This window comes from Homalodisca vitripennis, chromosome 3 (assembly GCF_021130785.1).
Source record: "Homalodisca vitripennis isolate AUS2020 chromosome 3, UT_GWSS_2.1, whole genome shotgun sequence".
Lineage (NCBI taxonomy): Eukaryota > Metazoa > Arthropoda > Insecta > Hemiptera > Cicadellidae > Homalodisca > Homalodisca vitripennis.
Genome location: NC_060209.1, coordinates 147562501 through 147575657, shown reverse-complemented (window position 1 = coordinate 147575657; position 13157 = coordinate 147562501).

The window sequence follows — 13157 nt, the reverse complement described above, 5'->3', positions numbered from 1 at the left end:
TCCTTAGGTAAAAGCTATGAAAATTTAGGCTAAATTTAAATTTTTAAGGTGATTAAATGTATTTGTTTACAAATAAATTACTGATAAAAGAAGGATAGATACGTTGAGTTATTTTTTAAATTTTCAAAGTCTTTTAATGTAGCTAATTTTAAAACTTATACAATAATACAAGGAATGTGTTCCTGCTGTAAATCAGTTTTCAAATACAGTATTCCGTGTTATTTACATTTGTTAACAAGAGTTATAACTCGGAAAGATGATTTAGCCACTTCCAATATAATCTTTTTCTAGTTCATATCTCAATTATATATAGGAAAAGTTATTTGTTGAGTATAATAGAACCATTTACTCCAGTTGAACTGCACTTACTAAATATAACGTTAGTATAATTAATACAATTAAATGCTTGATTTCTGATTATTAGATAGCGAAATATTACTGTTTCACAGCAAAGTAAAAATAAAATTCGTGGATAACAGCTGAATTTTGTTTTTAACGCAGTACATAGCATTTAAAATGTTAAAGTTACACCTAATTGAAGGTAGGTATTTTTACGTAGCTCTTTAAAGAAGTGCTCTTGTGTAAAGGATACAGTCTCTATTAGCTCTCTCTCGCTCTCTCTTTCTCTGGCCGTGAGTAATATTTCAAAGGCTTGTTTATAAGATCCTTGCGGACCACTGAGTTTCTTCTCTCTTCCCGTACGTTCTGTCTCTGCTCAACAGAATATGAATTCAATCCTCTCTTATGTTACTTTCTCTTCCCAATCATGATAAATATTTTAAAAGCTAATTAAAATATCAAAATCGATTTATACAAACATAATAAAAGTGGTAACCCAGAAAATTTTGTAAGGCAGTCCAAGCGTTTATATGACATGTGTAGGTACTTACATCATTGATATTATAATTTGCATAACTTTTCGTGGTCGTGAAAAAAATGTACTTGTAAGTACGTTTGTAAGTAAATGTAAGTAAAGTACAAATAACCGTATAATACAATATATATATATATATATATATATATATATATATATATATATATATATACATACTATCCAATTTTAAAAGTACATTAATTTAATTAGAAATTACAATAATGTTTTGGAAATCTGATGGTAGGACGATACTAAGACCGATGTCTTAAAACCAAAAACACCATAAAACTTTTAAATAGACTATAATAGTCCAATATTGTTGCCAAAGACACCTCTACCCTTTATCAAAACACCAAATAAAAAAACAATTATAAAACATCGGTACTTGGTGGTCACACACAAAGAGACGAAATCTACCAAGTTGGTGAAATGTTACGTTTAAAAATATAAATACCTGTGATATGTTTCTTACTAAACATTTAAGGCAGTATTTATAAAAAAACGTATGTATAAAACGTCAACCAACAACCAACAAAGGCTGCCCACTTAGCCAGTACTGGTCACTGGTCACTGGTCACTGGTCACATGTACTGGTCTCTTACGGTTCTCTCTCTCTCTCTCTCTCTCTCTCTCTCTCTCTTTCAAATAATAAGGGAAAGAACTTGAACAGTAGGAGAGGGATAATTTCTGAACTCCGTATACGCAAAAATTTGACTTTCGGTGTATGAAAACTACGGTATATGAGATTTTTTACAAGTTTCGACGTAAATTTCTAAATATAAATTATATTGTGTGTTTGGGTTTGTTTGACTCCATCACGCCAAACAATGAACGGAGTGTACTAAAATTTTGCATTAACAATATTAGGCTCCCTGGTTAACATGCTCTATTGCTATTTTAAAAGACACACTGGTCTTTGAAGTTGGAGAAAATCCCATCGTTGCATCTAATCATGTGAAAATGCATTACAGCAAACAAATGTTTTTTGTAAAGGAGCCATTAAATGTGATTAACTGTTCAGTGTGGACATTGGTCCATCACAGCACAATTATATGTTTTATAATTTAATTATATTATTATTAAATAGTTGTTTACATTTATAGTCTTGAAACGCAAAATGCTAGTTACGTTTTCAGCAAATACGAAGTATGAAGTGTTCGGTAAGTACTTTAATGAAGACATCTAAAACAAAGCCGGCTTCTCAGATCTCCTTATTTATATCTTTTTAACCATGCTATCAAAGTAAACACAAGTGTGACAACAGATTACATATATAAACCTCTAACCATGTATATATATACAGTATATATATATATATATATAATATATATATATATATATATATTATATATACAGTATATAATATATGTATATATATTGTTTTACAATATATAACATCATTTTAAATGTTACCTAAAACGAAAGATAACCAAGACTGCTTAAGAAAATTTCTCATTCTACAACATCTATATTCTTGTATGTGTAATATATACAGACCAGATATAGCGTCAAATGGAGGCCAGCGTAGAAGAACAAATGCACGGTTCAAAAGGCCCTCGGGGAGGTTTGATGTAGTGCGGCGAGGCGTGGCGGCGACGCGACGCGGCGGGTCGCAGAAACGTTTGGTTCATATTAGTTACAAATGGATGGTTACACTTGTTTTCATTGTTTTCGAAACATTTTATTTTTGTATGAATGTTTTAATATGTGTACATTTTAGTAGTTTCAAATTCGTCATTATTATAGTAAATGGCCTGAATTGACATATTTAGCAACACGTTATATACGAGTAAAACTGTGAAAAACATCTATCCAATGTTCAGTTGAAGTTCAGATAAAAATATGTACATAGACTGAGTAAAACATAAAACTTCTCTGTGCTGCAAGAACGTAAAAGAAAAAAACCTCCAAAAATAGGTAATTACAAACAATATACAAAATATTTAAAAAGTTTTGTAGTTATGAAGGATCATGAAAATTGTGGTTAAAATCATTGATTTGAGATATGTTCCCATTGTGGTTACTCTGGTAAGGGCTGGATAAGGTAAGTTTTATAAACAATGATATTTTAAATTAGTATTTTTAAGTAAAAAACTGTATCAATACGCTCAAACTTTGATTTTATTAATTAAATCAATATTATTGTGTTTTGCCGCCCCGCACAAAAAACTAAAAAAGTACAAATAGCAACAATTAACTAAATACGTCACATGTTCTATAAAATTAAGTTAATTTCATTCTGAATATTTTTCTAATTGTTTGTAAACGGAAAATTTATTTAATATCAGATAGTTTTACAAAATAACTGACAATATATTAATTTTAAGGAATAGGTTGACCTTGAGCAAAACAATTAATATTAAGTAACATTTTTCACCGCAAAATTACACGTTTTAATGAATCTCTACAATTTATACAGAAATATATGTGAGTGAAATGGTTTTAAGACTTAACTGTGTATAAAACTCAAAGTAAGTTTGCCTTTTCACCTCTGTCATCCTACGATAAGATATGAAAAATTTTAAATTTAAATTAGGTGTAAAACTTTCTCTTTCACTATCACTAGTATAGGACCTAGAAATACGTTACTAAACATTATGCAAATTACTGGTGTAAAGAAATTAATTTGTGTTACGAATATGATAAAGTAATTCCGTTTACTTTACATTATATGATAACCTCATATTTGTAAATAATTAGGTCAAGTGAGCTCTTAGGAATTGTCAACATGGAACGAGTAACTGGTAAAAGCTGAGTAAAGTGCAAACAAGAAACTACTAAGTGCGCTTTATCCCAACAGGATTCTGACTTATTCTGTGAGCGTGAAAATTATTGGGATTTGTTAAAACATGCTTGATATCTTGCAGCTCTTTCGAAGAGCCATGAGGATGCCGAGTTTTTTTAATCCTGGCCAATTGGAGATATCCATTATTTGAGGTACGCGACTTTTTTGCCCTTGACAGTATATATTATTCAAACATGCAACACATGGCCAAACCTTTAGACCTATTTTATTTAAGTATCAATGTTATTTATAATTGCAAGTACTAAATACTTTGTTTACTACATGCGTGTTAAAACTATTTATCTGAATAAATTAGTGTAAACCGTTATTGGAAACTTTAGAATTTACTTTTTAGCTAGTTAGATTCTGCAATCAGTGCTGCCTAATATAAACAAAGTTGTTTGTGAATAAATCATATAAATTCACGTTGATTGATTCTAAATTTATATTAAGATCAATTTAACTAATAAGTGATTAAGTAATTATCATCGGCTATGAAGCCTTAGTAGCGTCATTCCTATCATGTTTATTTCTCCAATCTTTACGTTCAAATAATTATTTCATACAATTTTTAAAATGATATAAGTCATCATCATTTAATCATTCATCACATAATTTATACATTCAAACGAAGATTTCCTCTGTGATATTTAAACTATCTTACACGTCATTGACTATTAATAAGAGTTTAATTGGTAGTTCTAAAAGGGTGGGTTTGTCACATTGAAATAATACACCACTAACCAATATTTAAATTTAATTGCGGTATTTAATAAAATATCAATAATGTCAACAAAAGTAAAATATGAATATGTAATAACGTGGCTTAACTGAGGTTACTTTATTGTTTATTTATTAATATAAAGAAAGTAATTTAACAAACATATATTAGTAACAACTATATCATGAAACAGAACTAATCACTTTGGCAGTAACTTTCTTCATAACTTTCTTGAAATAAATTGAGAAGAGTTACTTGACAGATAATATAACTTTTTTTATAATATGCATCACAATTATTAAGAAATCACAAAACAAAATACGTTTGTTAAGCTACTCTCATAAAGAATGTTCTTAGATAATTATGCTCAACAGCGGTAGCAGGATTTGAACGGATTGATTATACCTTCCAGGAAATGGGAAAAAAATGGTAATTAAATATTGTTATAGGTTATTAAATGCTATCATAACTGAGGAGGTATACACTTTTACACATTACATGGATTTGAACTTAAACCATGAAAACATAAGAAATTAATAAGAAGAAAAGTTAGTAATGGGTTTTTGAATGAAGAATACTAACAAAAATCTGTAAACATTAAAGGAAATGCATTAGCCCTAATGAGTATCTCATTCTGATTATAAATATCTCTTTAGAGAAGAAACCGTTTCTTGAAGTAATATTTTTTGAGTGAGCCACTACCAGATTATAGATACAATGAGGCTATAACAATGTTTATACTATTATACGTGTGTGATTCAATAAAGTTAACAGGTAGCAACTATTAATAATAATAATAATATCTTACCATAGCATAGTAATTTTTAGCTGATTAAGATTATCAAATCGTTATACAACTTAATATATTTTGTGTTTCTTTATTTATTATATTTTTTTCTGAATTAAATTATTATTTTAGTGCATGATCTTGAGAAGAATACGTTACTAATATAACACCTGTAAACATTTTCAGTAATTATTATATACATAAATTGTAATAAATAACACAATGAAGTAAATAAATTAGTAAATTACTCTTGACGCGGTATTTAAGATATACGTCAGTAAAATGACTAGAAAATACTTCCATATACTCTGTTATGAAAAATGTAAATTTTTAGGAATATTATTAATGTCATAAACTGTGTAAAATATGTTTTAAACTGTCGACTTATTCATTCAAGGTAAGGGTAGGTCACACCACGTGTTGCGCAACGTGCTTCATTGAGGCTGCATGAAGAATGTCAAATCTATCATACACAAAAGAAATTTATATCCCTCCGGCCGATAAGAAATTGTGTAAGCTTTAATGATGTTCAGCCAAATTCCACCAGGACATGGACATGCACCTTCTCAGAACTAACTTCTTTCTACTTAAAATTTGATATTCATTAGAAATGTAGGTACTTTGGGATTATACCGACTACACCAGTATGAAGAACACAAAAATATAAATTTATAGAAAAAAACATGATAGAACGAAAAAACAACTCTTTAATTACAAACTTACAACGATTATCAATTGTTAATGGGGTCAGATTCCGTTATATGCCCCCAACGCTTAAACTTTTTTCAATGAACTTAGAACGTTATAAAACGATGTAGTTTAGTAACAGAACTAACATTTCATCAATCAACAAGCATTTCCAGGTATTGTGATCGGTATTGTTGTCGCTGTTATCTTATCTTTCTCGAAAATCCCGATTACGGCAGGCCGCACGGCATCACATGATTATTTAAGTTTTTTGCACGGTACATAATTGCCATTCAATTACAATTCAATTTATATTTCTGATCAGCTCCTCTAGAATTTGATATTTTACTGATATGTACTATCTCGAGGGATGTTTTTCTTTCGATGAAATTGATGGCCGGCGGCACTCGCATTTTGGGTGGCGGAGTGTGATTAAGAATAAAAACAAGTTTTGTGTGTTGTTTTCAATAAAGAGTTTAGTTTTTGTTTCGTAATGTTTGTTTTGTTGAATTTTTTTGTTTGGAGAAATGTAGGGGTTAAAACACGGAAGTACAACAAAGCGACGCACCAGCTGAGCGGGCGATGAGACTCTGCAATCACTTTATCTACTAGACCGCTCGACTTTGACCTCTGTCTAAGGATGGGGAGGGGTTTGCGTTAAGACAATTCCTGTTTTATATTGAAGAAATATTGTTCTACGCTGTGTCTGGGTGTGGTCGGTATAATCCCAAAGTACCGAAATGTAACGTCTTCACACAAGCACTTTATCGAAATTAAGTGCTACATACTTCCTTTTGGTCATTAAATTGGGTTTGATAGCGGTGTTTAATTAAGAAAAGTCACTAAAAGATTTTGTATGTGTTGGGATACATAAGCTTCATATGTCTGCATTCAGTTTGCTTAAAAATTGATTTATTTTGCTATTTCCTTTTGCTATCAAGGTATAAAAATGTACAAAATGTTCCCTGTTGCTTTACCAAATCACACTGCGTGATATGAACCTTCATCAAATTTTAGTTTTGCTAATTTAAAAACGTATCACATTTTAGAAATGTGGTAGTTTTTATCTTTTATGTCTACATATAATATGCAAACGTTGAGATATAAAATGAAATGTAATGATATAAAATAATTTTTCCCAGCTCCTTGATTAGTAGGCTTGTAAACGCTCACTCAATAAATGAAGTTAAATTAGAGAATAGATACAAAAAGATCAAATTTTGCTAAACTAATATATTAAACTAGTTTAAATGCATCATGAAACATTTTAACCAATTCAAACTTTTCTTCAAAACTTTTTATAAGGTCGTGACTTGACAGATTTACTAACAACTAACGGGTGCAACATTGAAACCAAATTAATTATTGGATGAGCGTTGGCGAAGTCTATCATTCGTGGTGCTGGAGAAATATAATTTCTCTCTGCCTGTCCAACTGATATCTCGAAAACGAAACGACCTACAGACATCAAATTACGTATGGAGCTGCATTGTGTATAAAATACATTGAATTCAATTATGGATATCCAATCATGGAATTTGGTTGAACACTGTTTAAGTCTATCACTCAATAAGTTGACACAGTTTCTTCCTTTTTGCAGTGGGGGATGTAAAAATTTCTGTTGTATTATTGTCTACTACTCTATCTCTCAATAATGAAATGGGCTATAGACCGTTAAATTAAACGTTATGAAAGTCCGTTTCTTTACACGTGGCATGGCGTAATACTACCTAGTTTTGTAAAACCAGACCTTCGTATTTTGGTAATAATTAAGTCAATTAAAATATTTACACTGACTTTAACACCCAATTTTCTATAAAAAAGAAATTACTGAATGTTTGAAAGAGTTGTTATTATTGTGTGTCGCCTTTAGTGTTTATATCAATTAAATTATTAACTCATAATTGAGCATATATTGACGAATATATTAAGGTATCGGTATAATTGGTTTGGGGATAACACGTTCAAGAGTTTTAAGTAGCATAAAATAGAATCTTAAACTTTAGAACACATATAGAAACATAATATTAGAATATAACGTTATTACGTTTTCAGGGGTGGCTAGATATAAGTGTTCAATCTGAGCAAGGAATACTATCGGTTCATTCAAACCTAACAACGTTTTACACTTGTGCCTTACGAGGGGAAGAAATCAGTTTTCTGTAAACAAACATGTAGTACAGTTTGTAACAATGGACAAGGAAATTCTCCAAACAAGGAGAATTCTCTATAACACTTGCATTTCATGAAAAATAAAATTCATTATATAGTGCTTATACAAGGGCAGTATAAACTATCTTATGTTTTATTAGAAAACTGTCACTTATCTATCTTACTTCTTCCTGTAAGGGGTGTGGTAAAGTTGTAATGCCCCACGTGTCATTATATTACATTACAAAATATTAATAATTATTCATAGATCATAGTGGAGTATTACAAAATATTAAGAGCATTTATTACTTCTTAAGTTAAATTAATTATTGGATATGTTTCAAGTAAAAGATATGAAAAAAAAATAAATAGTAAACTAGAAGAAATAATGGGTTTAAGCAGAATAAGAAATAAGATATTAAACAGATATAAATAAAATGGGTTTCATATTGATCATTAGGTGAAATTGAGCAAGAACTAGTTGAGATCTACGTGAACGGAAAATTAAGGTCCAACTGATGGGGTGTTAAAACTGATCAGGTTTCAAGCTCATCAGAGTTTAAATTAATCATGAGGTCTACTAGACCAGATGTTTAGGGTAACCAGGAGGGTTTTATTTGACGAGAGTATTAAAGTTAAAAAGTTTTTCAGACTATTAGTTACTTAAATATTTGTCACTCCTGAAATATTTATTAATTATCTTAGAGTTAGATTATAGTAATAGTTACCAAAAATAATTCATAAATAGAAACTATATCAATAATACTCTCCCTTATGTAAAATTGAAATACGCCACACAGATCGTAGTGTAGCAAGTTGGCTGAGGTTGCATGCAAATCGTTATAAAATTCTATACAATTCTATAGCTAATTTTATTCCTGAGATATTCTGCAAACACACAGTCACACACGAAAGAAATATTTAGAGATCGCAGGTAGTGATAAGGCCAAATTTACCAGTGTATTGAGTTTTAGGCTTTAAACATGATAATTCTAACTCCATAGATGGATGTGCGGCATCGTCGAAGTCATTCTTCAATGTAGAAATAAAGATTCGTGCAAAAATTTAAGATTAACGATGAAAGAGTTTTACAGATATCCTGTGAATAGTTAGGCTTCATGAAAGTTCAGCAAAATCCAAAATCCGTGGAGAGACATAAAACAGATGAACTTGATGTTACCTATGGAGAAACGAAGCTTCATTGACAATTTAAAATGAATATATATCATTTGCGAGATTTCGTTAAGACAGTCATATGCAGGCTATATAATGAACGGGAATTTGATATCTCCTCGACATAACTGAATAAGCAACTGAAAGTAATGTAGTTCAAATAACATTTTTTTGACGGGAGACAAGACAACTTGAACCATTGAATCCAACATCAATCTGTAGAATTTCTTCCAATTACTTTTCAGACAGCGATGTTTCTTACATGATCCTGATTTCCTATGAAAAAAGAGCATGGCCTACAATTACACTGATAAGTTAGCTGTAATTAGATTTAACGTATATTCATAAAGAAATACACTCAAATCAATATTTTGCAGTAGTTATAATTTTTAGAAATAAAAGTTTGATACCTAAACGAAACCCGAATCCTATTATACCAATATCTTCAAAAAGTACGGAAGCTACTTTAGCGGGTAGTGTACCATGTATCCAGCTAGGTCGAAATTAACTATAACAATATTTTACTGCCCTGAAAACCGAAATCTTACTTAGACATTTTGTTACTTATAATACTGAATGATTAATTTGACTCAGATACGCATTAATATTGGTTTTACGACTTTTTTTATAAACCCTCGCTTATGAAGAAATTAATACGTGTTTGACCGTGGAGACCATGCTGTGTAGCTTCGATCTGCTGAATACTAGGATATGATTTTTTACCATCTTCTGTTGGTTAAAAGACATTCGAGTCAAAGAGTCAAAATATCATTCAAAGTTAATAACAATTGTATTGTATTTTACAACGTTATTGTATTTTACGTTACCAGGAACTATTTTCATAGTTCCTGATTATTGTAATTTTTGTAAAATTATTTGCATACAAAAAGATGTAGAGTACAAATATTATCAAGCTAAATATTATTTATATACAAATAATCTAGAATATATATATATATATAATCTATTTAATGATTCTATATATATATATATATATATATATATATATATATATATGTATAATCTATTTAATGATTCTATATATATTATATATATATTATATATATATATATATATATATATTCCAGCTATCTATTTCAATACAATTCTCCCAAAATATTTTTTTAAGTTAATTTATGAAAAGAAATTAAGTAAAAGTTAAGTAAAGTAGTCTTATTTTAACAGGCGAAGTTAGGGCTAATAAGCCCTCTCTAACACTTAACCTGGGGACCAACGGCTTAAAGGTGACTTCCGAACCACCACTAATGGGTGGACAGGCGGGCTGCTTGCAAAAAAAAAAAAAATAGAAAAAAGATATGTAAAAGAAATTTAATGTAATGTATTTTGTGTGTGTGTGTTTGTTATAAATGTATAGTTTAAAATTAAATATCATACAAATTACATATTTTAGTGTTTTTTACTAAGGGCACTTACCTTTTTTATATATATAATAACACGTTACTCCCTGAAGCGTATGCATAAACTCATGTACATACTGTATTTAATTAAACATTTTTATGTTTAGCCATATTTTATTAAGCCTGATTATAATATCCCCAAAATGTTCTAATTTTAATGCCTCTCACTTTACGAAGAGCTACAAAAGTTCCCTAGTTTTTTCGTGTTTCACTATTTATATTTTATAAACTATAAGATACTGGAAGTGACAAGCTGAGGTACGGACCTGACCTACTCGAGTCGCCTGCCAACTCCCTCTGTCCACCTGCAGTGCCATTCCTATACTGTGCCAGCAAACTTGACCCAATCGCCACATTAAATTGATACGTTCAATAAAATTGTATTCTTTAGCACTATATTTTACAATAATTACATACAATCCTGTTTATCTAAACTTATGTTTTGTTAAACGCTTCAACCATACTTCTTTAAGTCCTAATTTTTACCTGAAGTTGTGTACTGATATAAAATGAGTTTTTAAGCAACAAAATAATTTATTACAACAAACTTTATTTGAAAATAATTTCACGCCTAATACTGTAGTTACGATATGTTAAACTGTCATAAATCAAAAATTGAATGTTACCGCAACCGATTTTTGTCTTGAAAATGCAGAAGATATGAAAATATTAGTATAAAATTTCAGACAGGGTTACTTGATGTTCATTAATTGTGTTACCATTTCCAAAAAAATAAGTTTGGGGCATCGGAGATTTATTTTCTTGAAAATATTTAGAACTAAATTATTTTTTTTATTTTACTAAAGCTTTGCAGGTAATAATTATTTCGGGAGACAAATTTTCATATGTCTCATTTGCGGTTTAGATTTATTTGAAATTTCCTTTGATGACTATAACACATTTTATAAACAAAATCATAGTCTCACGTCTCATGTGATCTGGTCTAAAATAGCTTGATGTTTAAATACTTTACGAAATTTATTTTAGAATGTTTTGCTTCCATTTTTCAATCAGTTCTTCTTAAATTTTTCTATATTTTTAGCTTATTCGTCGGTACTTTTATCAGGCCAGGTCACAAACTCCGTAACCAACAGTTTTGTATAACGGTTTCTGTTTGAGTCAATTAAATCTGATAACAATCTGTCATTTGTTTCATTTATAAAGTTTAAAGATTTTATATATTGAGGGTTCAGAATGATATATTTAATTCTATATATCTAAGATCCACATTTAAGAAATACTCTAATATAACATGTATGCGAACAAATACATGGAATATTCTAATAGTTCAGTCATATATACATATATCAATCCTAAGCTAATTTTACTTTAATAACTGCTGGTAGCAAACAGATATTAAAGAATAGTATATGCTGTTAAGTGGTCTGACCACGTTAAGACTATCCCAATTAACGAGTGGAGACGAATATTCAACTAAAACTATTTAACTATGTACTTGCAAGTTTATAATGACTGTGTCACACCACTGAATTTCGTCAAAGTCATGATGCATACATGATGCTCACAGGGTAAAATTAGCAATTCAAATTTGCAATATAATTTAAATGAAAATAACAAAATAATTTGGGTAATAACTTCATTCATTCAATAATTTATACATTTTAAAATAAAATTGGTTTTGGAATAATAAAAAAAATTGTTCCTTTTATTACATTATTTTATGTTGTTAAATCATCATGAATGTCTCAACAGTTTTGGTTTGAATGGAAAAGACATTTCTTAGATACTTCCACAATAAATATATTAAAAATAGCGCTTTCGCCGGGTTAAGGCATCATCAGTTTTAAGGCATCATCCAAAATATAAATGTCTTTTCCATTAAAACCCATCTACTTCCACCAAGGATACAAAGCAGAAAACAGTTTTGGTTTGCTTCGTAGTTTTTAATTCTTTAAATACGAGTAATATTTACTGGTTATTTTTTTTAGACTGGTGGAAGATACAAAGTGTGTCGCTACAAGTATATTAAGCATACATTATTTTAATACTCTTACTGTGTAGCGTATTGTATGTATTGTGAATTATAGTTATTTATCTTGATTCTAAACAGTTAAGACCGCTTATGTTTTTTTATAATTAGAATTTTACTATAGTTCGATCGCTTCATCGCTTTATGGTTAAATTTACTTGAAGATTCAAGGTGACATTTATTTTATTACAATTTTTGAAGTTTTTAAAATTTTAACAATCAAATTTAACAGTTAAAATAATCAATAACCAAAAATATGAATAAACTCACTGGTATTGTCATCATCTGTCACAAATTTATTATAGCTGATGCTCTAAATGTCGAGCATCATTTCTTACTGTACTCTACATAAAACCCACAATGAACTTCTAAAATTTCATATCTCATTACGTCATATGTATAACGACAGCAGGTGAGTCACTTCTCTGTTAATTTTCCAAGCTGTTCATCCACAACCAGATCTTACAGCGAGGGTGACAGTAACTCGCTCTGTTTCATTGATTGTTTTTTTCTCTCACGCGATCTTCAATCTTTCAATGTTGAGTTTAGCTCCAATTCACCTTCCTCTTAT